The 15470-nt window shown below is 33.0% G+C and overlaps 1 long non-coding RNA gene across 1 annotated transcript in view; it reads right to left on the reverse strand.

The window, feature by feature from the left end:
• Positions 1-15470, reverse strand: part of LOC108535759 (uncharacterized) — a 94407-nt gene that overhangs the window by 52630 nt on the left and 26307 nt on the right. The window contains exon 2 of the long non-coding RNA XR_001887319.1: positions 9492-9616. This is a non-coding gene — a long non-coding RNA (uncharacterized LOC108535759). The remainder of the gene's footprint in view (positions 1-9491; positions 9617-15470) is intronic.

The raw sequence follows: 15470 nt of genomic DNA on the forward strand, positions 1-15470 counted from the left end.
TATATATATATATATATCTCATAACATATGTCCATTATATATAAAACAATGGATGATTCTTCATTCGGTCATCCATTGATGGACACTTAGGTTGATTGCATATCTTGGCTACTATGAATAATGCAGCAATGAATATGGGAGTCTAGATATGTCTTGGACATACTGCTTTCTTTTTTTTTTTTTTTGGATAAATATCTAGTAGTGGGATTGCTGGATCATATGGTAGTTCTATTTTTAATTTTTTCAGGAATCTGCATGCTATTTTTCATAACGACTGTACTAATTTACATTCTTACTAACAGTATATACAGATTCTCTTTTCTCCACATACTCACCGATACTTATCTTTTATATTTTTGATAATAGGCAACCTAACAGATATGAGGTGATACCGTGTCAATTAATGGTACTGGGAAAACTGCATATCCACATGTAGAAGAAGAAAATCGGACCTTTATTTCATATCTTATACAAGAATGAATTTCAAATGGATTAAATAGTTAAATAAAGACCTGAAAGTGTGAAATTATTAGAAAAAAAACATAGGGAAAAGGCTTCTTGACATTAGTGTGGCAGCGATTCCCTGTATATGACCCCAAAAGCATAGGCAACAAAAGCAAAAATAGACAAATGACATTGCATCAAACTAAAGAGCTCCTGTACGGCAAAGGAAGCAATGAACAGGGTGAAGAGACAACATATGAAGTGGGAGAAATTATTTGTAAACCATATACCTGATAAGGGCCTTATGTCCAAAATATAGGAAGAATTAGAACAATTTAATAGCAAGAAAACAACTCAATTAAGATGGACAAATGATTGAGTAGACATTTCTCAAAGGAAGACATAAAAAAGGCCAACAGGTGTATGGGAAAAAAAAAATGTTCATACTCCATTTTCTAAAACATAATGGTCCCTGATATTTTAAGCCTTTGCCTAAGGGGCTCCCTCAATCTGGTGTAATCTGCACATCCACCACTGTTCTCATCATTAGCCCTGTTTATTGAATCTTCAGGGTTCAACTCAGGTACTTTCTCCTGTGGACACCTTCCTTAACAATCCTTATTATCCTAGAGCAGTGGTCCCCAACATTTTAGGTGCCACGGACTGATTTGGTGGAAGACAGTCCTTCCATGGACTTGGGGGAGGAGTCGTATGGTTCCAGGATGATTCAAGCACATTATATTTATCATTAGATTCTCATAAGGAGTGTGCAACCTAGATCCCTCACATGCACAGTTCACAATAGGGTTCATGCTCCTATGAGAATCTAATGCCGCTGCTCATCTGACAGGAAGTGGAGCTCAAGCGGTAATTCCCACTTGCCCACTGCAAACCTCCTGCTGTGTGAGCCTGGTTCCTTAGAGTCCACAGAAAGCAACAGGTATGTGCCGGGAGGCTTAGAGGAGCATTTTTTATATAGCTCTTAGCACATAATATACAAGAAAGTATTGTAATTATATATTAACTTTTAAAACTCTTGGCCCCCACCCTTGAGAGTAAATTCACTGCAGGTAGAGATTTTTCCCATCCTCAGTAAGTTTATGCTCCTCCACATTTCATTCACCCCTCTCTCTCTCTCCTTTTTTTCCCTCTCTCTCTTCCCTTCTTTCTCTCTCTCCCTCTACAGTTTCTTTCATCATCCTAAGTCTTTACTTGTAGTTCTCTCTATCTGTAATGTTTTACATTTTTCAATCTCTATGTCTGTCTTTCTGTCTGTCCTTTTTGAATCCCTGCTTATCCTTTTCTAAAAAAATTTGTGTACTCTTCTAGGCAGAGTGCTTCCTTAATCTTCTTTGTACTGAATGCACCGTATTCATTTTTCTGCAGTAACTCTTATTGTGATATACAGTAATGCATACTTTCCCGTTGCTGTTTTCCCCACTGGAGTAGCCCATTGATGTCTTTGAGGAGAAAAATTCATCTTTTCCCTCCACTTACCTAATAATTACCACAAAATATCAATGTTATTAAATAAACAAATGAATGATTTCCAAAATGAGAGAATAATATAAATAATAATAAACTCGGAGATAAAATGACTAAGTGGTATTTTCATGTCCAGTGAAATGTATTTCCCAAAGGGTAATACTATCATTTCCGTCTTTTTCTTTCCTTTGTTTTGAATTATCTTTATGACAAGTATTGATTGTGCAACCATGCCTCTGTTGCTTTAGGGATGTTCTCTGGTTGTTTTATTTTGAATGTACTGTGTTTTCAACGAGATCATAAACTTCTTAAGGGCATAATTTGTTCAGTTCTGTTCTGTGCTTCTTACATTGTGTTTAGCATTGTGGTAAACAAAACACTTATTCATTCAAGTATTAGTGAGTATCTGCCATGTGCCAGGCATTGCTATTTGTTCGGGATGTTTACACTATTTAACTAGCTCCACAAAACTTACTATAAGACAAACTAAGCAGAAGACTATACTTCATGTCTTAATACAAGGAAAGATCTGCCAAAATGTCATAAATTCTGACAGTTCATATCAAGCATAAAACCAGTGACTTTTAAAATTTCAAATAAATTCAATTTAAAGGGTAAAAATTTATCTCTTTCTCACCAATAATGTCTGTGCATATTCTGCCTATGCCTTTTGTCTCCTCTTTGGTCTCTAGGTTTCATCATTTTTCCATTTTCTATTGTTTCTTTCACTTTTCATAGTACAATTATACATTTTGAGTGCATATACATAGCATCAGACATTCTAAAGTTTACAGTGTGATCACTGTTATCTATAAACCCTCCTTCCCAGAGCTAGCTGAGCTATTATTTTGAAACAAAGTTAGATTTTACTGTGGAGAAGCTAAATAAGGGAATCCTAACTCTAGTATATTTAAGTTTTCCAACTTTTTATGTGATCAGAATTAGTGGAAAGGCTATTAAGTCATCACAGATCTTCAAGATGCTTTTTTCTAGTAGTGCATCTTTTCAGAAATATAGGAAATAAGTTTTTCTGCATCACAGGGGAATTTTGAGAAATTTCATAAGTTTACTATGAACACAAAATGTTATTTTATTTTAATAATTTTTCAAAAATTCCTTTTATATAGGTAGCTTCTCCTCCAAAATTGCAATCCCTGTGCTGATTTTATTAGCTTTACATTTGTTCATCCTTGCACTAAGACATTTTATTTTCGATTTTTTTCAGTCCTTGTTTTTTTAGTTTAGCGAAAGCATTCATTGTCAATATGGTTATTGCAGTTTTTTGTTCCCCTCCCCCCCTTGGTTATTTGTTGTTTGGGCATGATGTAGCACATTTTATTCCCATTAAATTTCAAAGTTTTAGGCTTTTAAAATTATATTAGCAAAAGTTAAGGAGTTGTTTTCTTTTTTATTTTCTCTTCCAAAATTTAGAATTCTTACTAATTTATTTTAAGAATTAAAATGTTTATTTCCCATTTGAAAACTCTCAAGAATAACTTAGTGTATACCAGTGTCAAGAATGACGTTATATTCAACATTATAATCAGTTTTCTAAAGATACATTGTTTAAACTCAACTATTACAAGGGTGCATTTCATAATAAAAATGCATGAAGACAAACAATCTTTTACCTTTATACAAAGGTAGATTTTAATGGTAAATAAAGCATAAAAGATATGCAGAATCTAAATTACTTTGAAGCAATTTTATGATCAATAGCCATCGTTTTGGCACTGAACAAATTTGAAACCTGTCTTTAAAAAAAAAAAAATGAATATCCAAAACATAGTGCAATAAAACATCATTTTGTTAGCAAGGGTTTATTAAACATTTTAAAATTATTATTGCTTGTGTGTTTCAGGGACTGAGACAAATTCTTGGCATTCAAAGGTAAAGAAGAATATTGAACAAAAAATATCCTTAACATGTTTCAATAGAGAAGAAGTAAATATACTTCAGAATATATAGAATTTACAACTGAAAGGAGTCCATATAATCCCTCATCAACTTACAAATAAGTAAATTGAAGTTCAGAAGAGATTAAGCAAATGAACAAGGTCATATTCCTAGAAAATGCTGAGTTGGAAAGTGAAAGCTCTTTTTGACTTCTGCGAAGATTTTCCTGCTATGTACCAAAACTGAATCAAGAATTTGTTCATTATATGCATATTTTTATAATAATCTGAGAGCTAGGCAAAATGTGTAGAATGTATTCCTAAACAACTGTTGGAAGGGCACCTTTGAAATGCAAATTTTCTAATTTTTCAGATAGTTTTGAATTTTAAGTGATCTATTTTCTACTAAGTTGCTATAAATGCATCACTATTAATCTCCATTAAATGACATATAAATGATATCATTAAAACCTGTTAATTGTTAGAGCTTAGTAAGGCTTATTTTCTAATCAAAATTGTTTAATAAAGCCTCAAACTATGGCTTTTAGAAAAAAAAAAACACTAAAAAGTATGAATGTGTGATAAACTTCCATATCTACACCATCTGCCTGTCTCCTTCACCATATGTCACTCTATTAATTGCTAATATCATCCTTATTATGCATCATTTCATCTGTAAGATTATTCCACAAAACTAAGAAGGCGTCAACAACCACCACAGAAAACCACCTGCTATATGCATTTCTGGCTGATAAATTTCAGCATGTTCTGATTTGCTCTTGGGCAAAATTTTCTAATTACTTTTGCATAACAAGAAGCCTTCTACTAGAGCAACTTTCTCTGGTTGTGATGATCTTATTACTACCTTCTCAAATTGTTTGTTACAATTAATTAAATATTCCTACAATATTTCTTAAAATGTTATTTAGCAGCTACTGTATGTACAAAAATATGGATGCAATGGGTCACTAAGCTAAGCACTGAGAAGAGGAATAATATGTAAGAGGTAACTTGTAACATATGTAAAATAATTTTGAAAAAGTTAAGAACCTGGGCTTTTAATAAATATGAGTTAGTGAGGGTCGCAGCTCTTAGGTTTGACCAGTAGTTGTCTATCATATAACCTGTACACCCGTTTTTTCCATTGTTTATAAAGAAAGGAATTGAACCTCATTTAGATTGTTTCATTCTATCAACAGTAATGGATGGGTAGACCACATTGATAACTGTCCTCTTTGGCAACAGCTGAAACAGATCCATTCAACATTCAAACACTTTAGAGGCATTGATTATTTTGTTCTTTTGAGGTGGTTTTGTTGAAAAGCAAGTCTACTGCCCATGAAATGATTAGGGAGCATTGCCAAACAAAATAAAATTAAACGCTATATTGTGTGGTAAAGATGTTAGTAATTACAAGTAATTTTAAAGATGAGGAGATAAGGGAAAATTGAAATAGGAAAGAATTTTTAGAGGAGGTGAAAACTGAACAAGACCTTGAGAGGTTGGCTTGGTCATTCAGGAACAGGCTAGACATATATGAATATCAAGGTGGTAATTATGTTTATTATTGAGACATTGGGATAAACTTTTGGTATGAGCTAAAAAAAAAACAAAGTTACATAAAGGCAAATTATGGGTGAGTTTGGAAATCAAAAGAGTTAACAATCAGCAACTGCTGCAGCAACACCACACCCACCACCAGCACATGGACTCCATTCATAAAGCGAGACTTTGATGGGATTAGTCTGTCAGTAAAATGTAAGATAAATTGTACTCTACATGAAAATAAAAGTGATAGTTGTAGTACTGGAATTGTAGAATAGTGACAATGGGAACGGAGGTTTAGGAGTGCTTCTAGACATATTTCAAACCAGGAGATACATAACATAACCTCTCAAATTTTATCTCACTCTACATCCTTTCATATAACTGACCAACTGATTCCCCAGATGTGTCAGTTCACACTGTGATTTTGCCTATGATATATTCTCGACATTTGAAATGACTTTCACATCCATCTTCCTCTGCCTATATCCACAATAATTTCCAAGTTCTGTCCACATATTATTTTCTCCATCTCAATGGCCATTTCCAAACATGGATATAATCTTCCTCATCTGAATTTTGCAGAGGATTGCACTAACTTGTAAACAAAGGTCTATTATATATTATCTAGTTTTGTGTTTATGCCTTATAAATCAATACAAAATAATAAAAATTATTGTATACTCTATATCACATATGGTATATAATCTAGAATACCTACTCGTGTTCATAAGTGTTTGTTGAATGAATAAAATACATTGATCAGTACAACAATAAATGAATAATAACAATTTGATGGTTTTGAATAAAGAAATTAAAAGTGATGTCAATATTTTATGGTTGTTTTCGTATTTTCCCATCTCATTGTCTTCTTTTCTCATCCTCCCTTAATCACCCATTTCATTAATCCCATGTGTGTTTTTTGTCCTTGTAACTTAACAGACTGATTACTTGGTACCATCCCAATAAACAGATTAAAATTTGCCTTTTTTGTCTTCAGTCTATTATTATTAACTATTTCAAATGTTTCCACATTATCAAAATTATCCATGCCCAACCACATACTGTTTCTTTATGTATCAGGAAGATCTAAAACGAACATTCTATACATCTTCAACACATAAGGCTACTTATTTGCAAAAGCTCCAGTTTTTAGATATTGACTGCATTTCCAACAAAGGAATAATTGTTTTCACCACTTTATAATGGCAAATACTTTGTATACATAACCCATTTATGGAATAAGAATCGTCTCTGTTTGTGTAAAAAAAATTAATATTAATTTATAAACTGCTCTTTTAATTCATAATTTGCTGTCTGTGTGAACTTTTAATCCCTTTAAAAATCACTATTTCTTGATCGCTCAACCATGCAATACACAGACAGAAACTACATTAATAATCTCTCAAAGGTGCAGTGCACTGATACGGCAATTTATGCTGTTGTCTGGAAAAAAGCGTATTTATTCTGTCCAAGAACCCATGAGACATGAGAACTACTCTTTGTTCGGACTCACAGTAGTCATTTTAAAACTTCAATTACTATTTCAGCATGTTCCCTCCATTACTGTTTCCACTACCACAGCCGGTAATTTCTTTGTAAACCACACACATATGTGCCTCGCATGCAATGAGCAAATGCAGCTATGTCTAATATCTGCAGAAAAAATGTAAATTTAAATGAATAATATCAAGACATGAATATTGAACAAGTGCTTTTTATACTTCCTATATAATAATTGTTGAATAAATATGAATATATGTTATATATATAACACCATAATATATCTTGCAATCTAAAAAGTCCAATCATATATTAACATTCAACAAATAGTTCTTGAAATTCAAGTCAGTACAGAGCTGCTCGTTATGCCATGGGGTTTATAAAAAATAACAATGTAATATAACACCTTACTTTTGCTTTTGAACAATTTACAATCATAAGTATGATTCATCTTTCTAATCAAAATGAGTCTTGAATGAAAAAAGATGCTTTGTAGTCTTAATCTTACTTTATGTAGATCTTAAATTCCATGATCTGGCTATAACTTCTGGTGTGAGATTTCGTTCCTACATTAACATTAATCTCCTTTTCTTGAATCTGTCATCTGTTTTCATCCGTTTTTGCTAACAAAAATGCACATATCTAATTTATGTGACACTGAAGTAGGATATTTGGAACATATCATTTTGAAGCCATGATGTTCACTATATTGCTCTTTATGGCTATAATTTCATCTTGAGTGAAGGACACAAGAAATCAGTCTTATACATTTTACTGTTCTATTTATTGCCATGACATTCATGAAAGTAACCCTTACACAATGTTTTATTCATTATTCACTTTATAAGAAAATATGAGATACTGTATGCTTCTTTCTAAGCTATAAAAAAGTGCGCCTTTCTCGTATCATAGGAACACTTGGATTTTATAGACAATATTTCTTGGGTGTAAACTGGTGAAGTTTCTTTATATATTTGGCAACTATATTATTTAAAGAGAAGAATAGCTAGAGAGAATTCGAGTACAGAGACACTGAAAATGCAGAAACATGATTATTAAAATGATAACAAACAAGCAATCAGAAATGCCAGTATGACATGATGAGGTGTTCATTTTCAAACACAGTTTTACAAAGTTTAGAAAAAAGGAGCCTTATTTAATTTATGTGGAAATATTTCATCTGAGGAAAGATGATGAGAGTGGGAGCTAGGATAAAGGAGGGGGGAAAGATTAGTTTTCATGATTAGCAGTTAAATTGACAATTAACAGTTTAATTAATTAAATAATTTGTATGTTTGTTTCTACAAGTGGTCACAAGCAGTTAAAGAAGAGAAAAAGGTAAGCAAGTGGAATAGATGGCAAAGAAACAGTCAGAAGGTGAAAAAGGAGTATAATAATACAGATATCATTTAATTATAATATATTCATATTTTTAAAGATTTATCTCAATGAGATAATAGTTCTTTCTATACTCTGTCAGAAGTCAGTGACAGACACTTAAATTTGAGGTGTAGATTTTAATTCTACTGGCAGGAACTATTTGAAATCAGACTGACCTCAATCATATGGTTCTTGCAAGCCTTGATGCTTATGTCTAATGATATTGGCATATCTGTGTTAGTTTTTTTAGTATCTAAAGATGATGATATTTACACTATGGGTAGTCAAACTGACTTATAATCAGGTGTTTTTCACTGTGAATTACTTATTAAAACTCAACTACAAAGTCAGATGATTTTAATACATTTGAACTCCCATGTTAAAAATAAAAAGGTATCCCAGTTGGTTGTGTTAGTGCCCTGCTTTATTTTCTAAGTAGGTGTACAAAATGACACTTGTCTTTCATAATATTTTCCTCTATATTTGAAATTGTCCTCAATGAGTTTTGTCCAGTCAATATTTTGCCTAATATATATGTACACACACACACACATTTATACACACACACACACGTATATGCATACTGGTATTTATATACATATATATATATGTACACACATACGTGCACACACACATTATATATCTCTAGTAATTCAAGACAAGATATATATATGTATACCTTGCATATATGTATATCTTACATATATATACACACATGCAGATAATATAAGATATATATTTATACCTTATTTGGAATTATTGGTAATGTGATATATAAAGCCAGAGATCTAAATGGTTTGTTCTAGATTAAATTAACTAACTGTAGAACCTGTACTCCACCTTGACTGCTACCAAGTACTGTAGACACGGACACATAAGCAATTCAAATGGCAAACTATGCAAGTGGAGGAGAAATTACGGCTTTAAAATATCTGTATCAATGCTTCTACAGACAGGGTAATTGTGATTTTTCAAAAATGCCAACAATATTTCCAGAGTGTTGTATTACACACTTTATGCTTCAGTCTATGTTGTATGATTATTAGATTGGAAATTCCTTGGGAACCTAACAGAGTGATTCACATTTTGCAGATTTTCTATAAATATCAACAAATATATCAGCACAATCTTTCCTTAAAGATTATATTACAATTCAAAGACTTAATTGCAACTTATACCCCATGAAATCAAGATTAAACTATTAAAATGTGTTCAGAGGGCATTATTATAAAACGTTACCTTTACACACAGGCCTGTGATCACTCCAAGCAGCAAAAACTTCAGCTATCCGTTGACAGGTGATGCTCTTTGCACCCTGTAGGACATAATCTTCATCACAAGAGAACTGCACAGTTGATCCAAGGCTAAAGTTAAATAAAAGAGAAAAAATATGATAAGAAAGATGCAAGGTAATAACTAGGCTTCACTTATACTGGCAATATACAATAGGTCAAATATGTACTATAGTGACAAAAAATATTCTGGAAAACAAAATGTGAAAGTATGACTTGTAGAAACGTAAAGCTGTCATCAAATTTAATCGTTTTGTTAACAGATGTAGAAATGAAGGTCAAATAATTGACTAAGTTTACCATGCTGAGTAGGTGGTAAATGTGAATCAAAATGTCACTATTCTGACTTGAATTCCAGTACAGTACTTGTGTTCATAGCATATTACAGTGTTTTCTGGCATGCATTTACATGTGTATGTTTGTAGATGTGTCTTTACATATGTATGCATTTAGACATGCATTTGTGTCTATATACACGCATTTAAAGTATTTAGAGATGCAAAATTGTACTGATTGTTTTTCATATGGAGTTTTTTCTACAAAATATTTAATTTTTTGTGGGTACATAGTAGGTGCATTTAGATGGCATCTTATAAGCTAACCTAAGATAAAATATTAAGGTAGAAAATGGTCCTCTTATCTAGGTGAGAAGGCTCCTTTCCTCCTACATTCTTTATCTTTACACTATTTCTCTCTCTTAATGCTCCAGCTTAACTTAAGCCCCTAAATCATTGTAGCAATTATTCTACTGAGGTATGGGCAAGCAATAGACAAAGAGATGAAAACATTTAATTTTTTTTTTTTTTTGAGACGGAGTCTCTCTCTGTCACCCAGGCTGGAGTGCAGTGGCACGATCTCAGCTCACTGCAAGTTCCACCTCCTGTGTTCACACCATTCTCCTGCCTCAGACTCCCGAGTAGCTGGGACTACAGGTGCCCACTAACATGCCAGGCTAATTTTTTGTATTTTTAATAGAGACAGGGTCTCACCATGTTACAAAAAATACGATTACATTATTTTGGTTATTTTGAACTATATGATTAAGTTATTATTGACTATAGCTATCCTGTCATGCTATCAAACAGTAGGTCTTTTTCATTCTTTCTATTTCTTTTTTTACCCATTAACCATACCCCTCTCCCTCCTAGCACCCATATGTATATGTGTATATGGATACGCTTTCTATATCCATAAGTTTAATTGTTTTGATTTTTAGATCCCTGAGATAAGTGAGAACATGTGTTATTTGTCTTTCTGTGCCTGACTTAACTCACTTAATAATCTCCAGTTCCACCCATGTTGTTGCAAATGACAGGGTTCCATACTTTTTATGGCTAAATAGTCCCTTAACATGGCATAAAAAGTCCTACATGTTGTCTCTCACTCAATGTGACACCTGATCAGCATCTCTAGAAGTTAATCCATATAACCAAAGAGAGATTATCTTTACAGTCTTCTTAGACCACGTCATGACTCCAAGTTTTATTTAGACTACTCTTAGAGCTTGAGCAACCTTAAACATTTATATAATGGTCAATTATCTGCCTTTTCCTTCTTTCTCACCTCAATAAACAAAAACTCCATTCTTCTAGTTGCTAAGGCCAAAGACCTTAAAGTTATTCTTAACTCACCTTTTCGTCTTGCATTTCACAACCACTCCATCAGGAAAATCCTGTTGACAACACATTAAAAATCCAAAATCTAACATTTTTCACTCCTACAGTGTCAATAGGAATCTGAGCCACAAATTCTCATTCATATGATTGCAATAGTCCTTCTTGCTATGTTGTTAGTTTTTCCTCTTTCTGTTCTTGACTCCCTGCAATCTATTCGTAAATAGTATCCAGAGCAAACTTTTTAAAAGTCGGTTCAAATTATATCACTTTTGTAGTTTCAAATTTTCCATCCCTGTTTCACTCAGAATAAAGGGATTGCTTGTTTCACTCAGAATAAAGAGATTGCCCTTAAAATTACCGACATGGCCTCTGCTAATTTGCAGAATTAATTTCCTATGCTTTCCCTTTCCATGTCTGTTCTTCAGATTTATCGACTTCCTTGCTCTGGCTTGAAGATGTTAAGCATGTGCCTCCCTCAGGGTCTTTACACTTGCTGTTATATCAGTCTGGAAAACCATTTCTTCAGAAGTCCTGTATCTCCCGTTCTCAATTGTTCTGTTTTCTCCTCACATGACATTTTATCCATAAAGCCCTCCCTTACTGCTCTGTGTACAACAGCTACACCTATTCCATTATCTTTTTCCATGTTATTTCCTATAAACTATCTAATGCACTGTTTATTTATCTCCCCACTTCCACTAAAAACACCTCAAGCCACTTATCTATTTTGTTTTCCAACATGTCAAACATTTCAAAAAGTATTGTAAGTTTATGTATAGATTTTTAACAGAGTGAGTAAATGCTATCATTTGCAGATTTATTGGTTGCTAACATATAAGACTGCCTAATGCATTCAGATATGTCCTTATCCCTATAACTGGAAATATATTCTTCATCAGGATGCTATCTCAAGGCTAATTAAATTTTTATAATCCGTGGCACCCACTATTTCCCATTATCGGCTGCATTTGCTGTGTTCAAAAAAGAGCAAGAAAAATACTAATGTGATTGGAGCATAGAAAATAACAAGAAGGTATGTGAAATTAAGTCAAGGAAGCAATTATGGGTTACGGTTAGACTTGTTACAACTTTGTAGGCCAATGTAAGGAATTTGACCATCATTCTGAGAGAATTGGGCAGTCGTTACAGGAGTTTAAGACAAGTGAATACCATGCTTTAAAATGAATTCATTGGTTTCTGAATGAAGGATACAATTTAAGGGGCCAAAGATAGAAGCAAAGAGTTTAGTTAACAAGCTGTCACAGAAATCTTAGCTTTCATGGAGATGATATGATGGCAACAAGTATTAGAAAAGTAGTAGCTATAAACTAACGATAAAAACTTTAAGGGATGGAAGAAGAAGGCTCAGTATAGGGCCTGGCCCATAGGATTAATGGAATTACTATTTTCTCACTAACATAATAAATTAATGATCTATCATAGTTACCATATTTGTCACAGATGATTATGATACTCTAGTTCTAACCAGGCTTTTCTTGCTAAAAGTAATAAATGACATCTTGTTTAAGTGATAGGTGTTTGAGCATGTTTCTTTTGATTATAGCAAATTAATTCACTTAGCTTGGAGACAGAAAATTGATAATAATAAACATGTCATTGTTTTGCTACTATGCTAAAGATTACCAGTAATGGTCTCTGAAGCTTCTATACTTATTCCCCCTAAAAATTAGCCATCTCAACATGTTTTTCTCCCCTTAATACACTGGGAAAAGTAGTTTAGAGTAGTGGTGAACAGTTTAAGCTACAGAATCACAGGTATCTCCTTTCAAATACTAACTCTGCCCTAAACTTCAGCTTTCTCATCTGTTGTGATAAAGAAATATTATTTATAAACTACACAGGGTCTATCACATATGAAGCACTCAGTTATTTCCCTCAATTAGATTAAAATGAAGTCCTCATAGTCTGGGGGTTCTTGTCTTTTAAAGTCATTTTGAGTATCTCTGTATTCCTCCATTTGTCTCAACTTTAAAATTTCATTCTCATAATTATATTTAAGTTCTGGTGGGGGAAATTTATTTTTGTCCATTTATAAAGTTTATATTCTCACATTCCATATCCCCCTAACATGCACCTTATGTTCCAAATACCATTATCTGCAATTTACTTTTGCTCATACCTTTTGTCTTTCTACAATGTCTACTCTGCCAGGAATTCTCATTTGCCTCATTTAGCTTAATCATTATAAAGATTTTATTTTAATTTTGGTTACTCATGAAGCTCTTATTAATTTGTCCATTAAGAATTAAATATTTCCCTTTGGGAGGCCGAGGAGGGCGGATCACGGGATCAGGAGATAGAGACCATCCTGGCTAACATGGTGAGACCCCGTCTCTACTAAAATACAAAAAATTAGCCGAGCGTGGAGGTGGGCTCCTATACTTCCAGCTACTCAGGAGGCTGAGGCAGGAGAATGGCATGAACCTGGGATGCTGAGCTTGCAGTGAGCTGAGATCACATCAATGCACTCCAGCCTGGGTGACAGAATGAGACTCTGTCTCAATAAATAAATAAATAAATAAAGATAAAAAATAATTAAATATTTTCATCTCTTTGTTCATTGCTTGCCCATACCTCAGTAGAATAATTGCTACAATTATTTGGGGCTTAAGTGAAGCTGAAGCATTAAGAGAGAGAAATAGCGTAAAGATAAAGAAGGTAGGAGGAAAGGAGCCTTCTCATCTAGATAAGAGGACCATTTTCTACCTTAATATTTTATCTTAGGTTAGCTTATAAGATGCCATCTAAATGCATCATATACGATATTTTGGCCACATAGCCAATGGTTGTCTTCTGATTTAGATTTTCTAGGTCTGTTCTACACTTTAAAGGATCTGTTTATGCTGCAGGAGGAGAGGGAATGGGATATTTTAAATGAGGATTTAAATTTATTTAAGAAGAATCCAAACTGCCAAGATGGTAAATATTTCTAATTACTCATTTGTATTGTATAAGCCATTAATTTATTCCCCACTAATGAAGAAAAGCATCTATATTGGGCATTTGCAAGCATCTCCATCCATGCTCACAGCTACACTTCAGCATACTCTAGACCAAAATATACAAGTGCAAAACAATACAGAGAGGACAGAAGTCAATGAAATAAGCAGCCTTTCCAGTAAAATCCAGGCTCACTAATCAGGAAATGAATATCTTAAACAGATGCACTGTGCTTTCATTGTATTAACTGTTTTAATATTTGAGTCAAACTTAAGAAAAGCTTACACTAAGTCTCATTAAATATGTGTGTGTGTGTGCATATGTGTATGTTTGTGTGTGTGTACGCATTCCTAGGAAAGTATTCAGTTGAAATGACAATGAAGACAAGCTGTATCCACTGAAATTCATCTGTCACCACAAAAGAGATGTCTGCCCTACCCCGCCAAATAAAACTTTCCACTTTAATAAATTATTTATTCTGACACAACATTTCAAAACAAATGTCTGAGCACATTTTAAATTTGAAAGTACCGAGTCATAAGGCAAATGATATATAATAATACTGTTTGAAAACTAGTGTTGACCTTCTCATAATTATGCTGGTCAATATTTAAGTGCTGTCATCTTTTAAAATGATACTTATTTTGCAAAACACTCTATAATATCAAAGTTGTCAGTAAGAGAAGATATGAGGTTTTCAAAATACACAAAATTTTACCTATTTTGGCCCAAGATAGTGAATCTATAATTTTATTTACAATCAAATAGACAGGATATGAACAAATATAGAAATATGGAAGGACAGATAATAGTTCTTGGGTCGTAGAAGAGGATCTTAAGAAACAAAACAAAGGAGGAACAAATCTTGACAGCATTACATCAAGAGTAAATTTGTTTGTAACAACTTTTGTTGTTACTATTTTTTGGTTTATTTAAAAGGTCTAGACAATTTCCTGACAGATGCAGAAGTTTACCACTAAGTAGCAGATGCATATTTTCAAAATTATCACTGTACAAATAGAAATTATCCAGGCATGAGGGATGATCTAACAATTAAAGCATCTGCAAACCATTTCTGTAGTAAAAAAATCAAAACACTAAACGTGAAGAAAATAACTATTAACAAAATGACCACAGTAATGCTGGTTTAATATCTTTAGAAGTCTAATTATTCTCTAAATGTCTTTAAGCTAGCAATTTCAAAATGAGTTTGAAAATCTCATTACACATTAGAAAATCTAAGGTTATCTGAGGAGTGGGGATTTTACAATATGAGATTTTCTGTTTTAAAATTTACAAGTATGTATTGAAGAAATTTTGAAAATTAAGATTAGCAAAAAAAAAAAAAA

This window comes from Rhinopithecus bieti, unplaced genomic scaffold (assembly GCF_001698545.2).
Source record: "Rhinopithecus bieti isolate Rb0 unplaced genomic scaffold, ASM169854v2 scaffold_13313, whole genome shotgun sequence".
In the NCBI taxonomy this organism is placed as follows: Eukaryota; Metazoa; Chordata; class Mammalia; order Primates; family Cercopithecidae; genus Rhinopithecus; species Rhinopithecus bieti.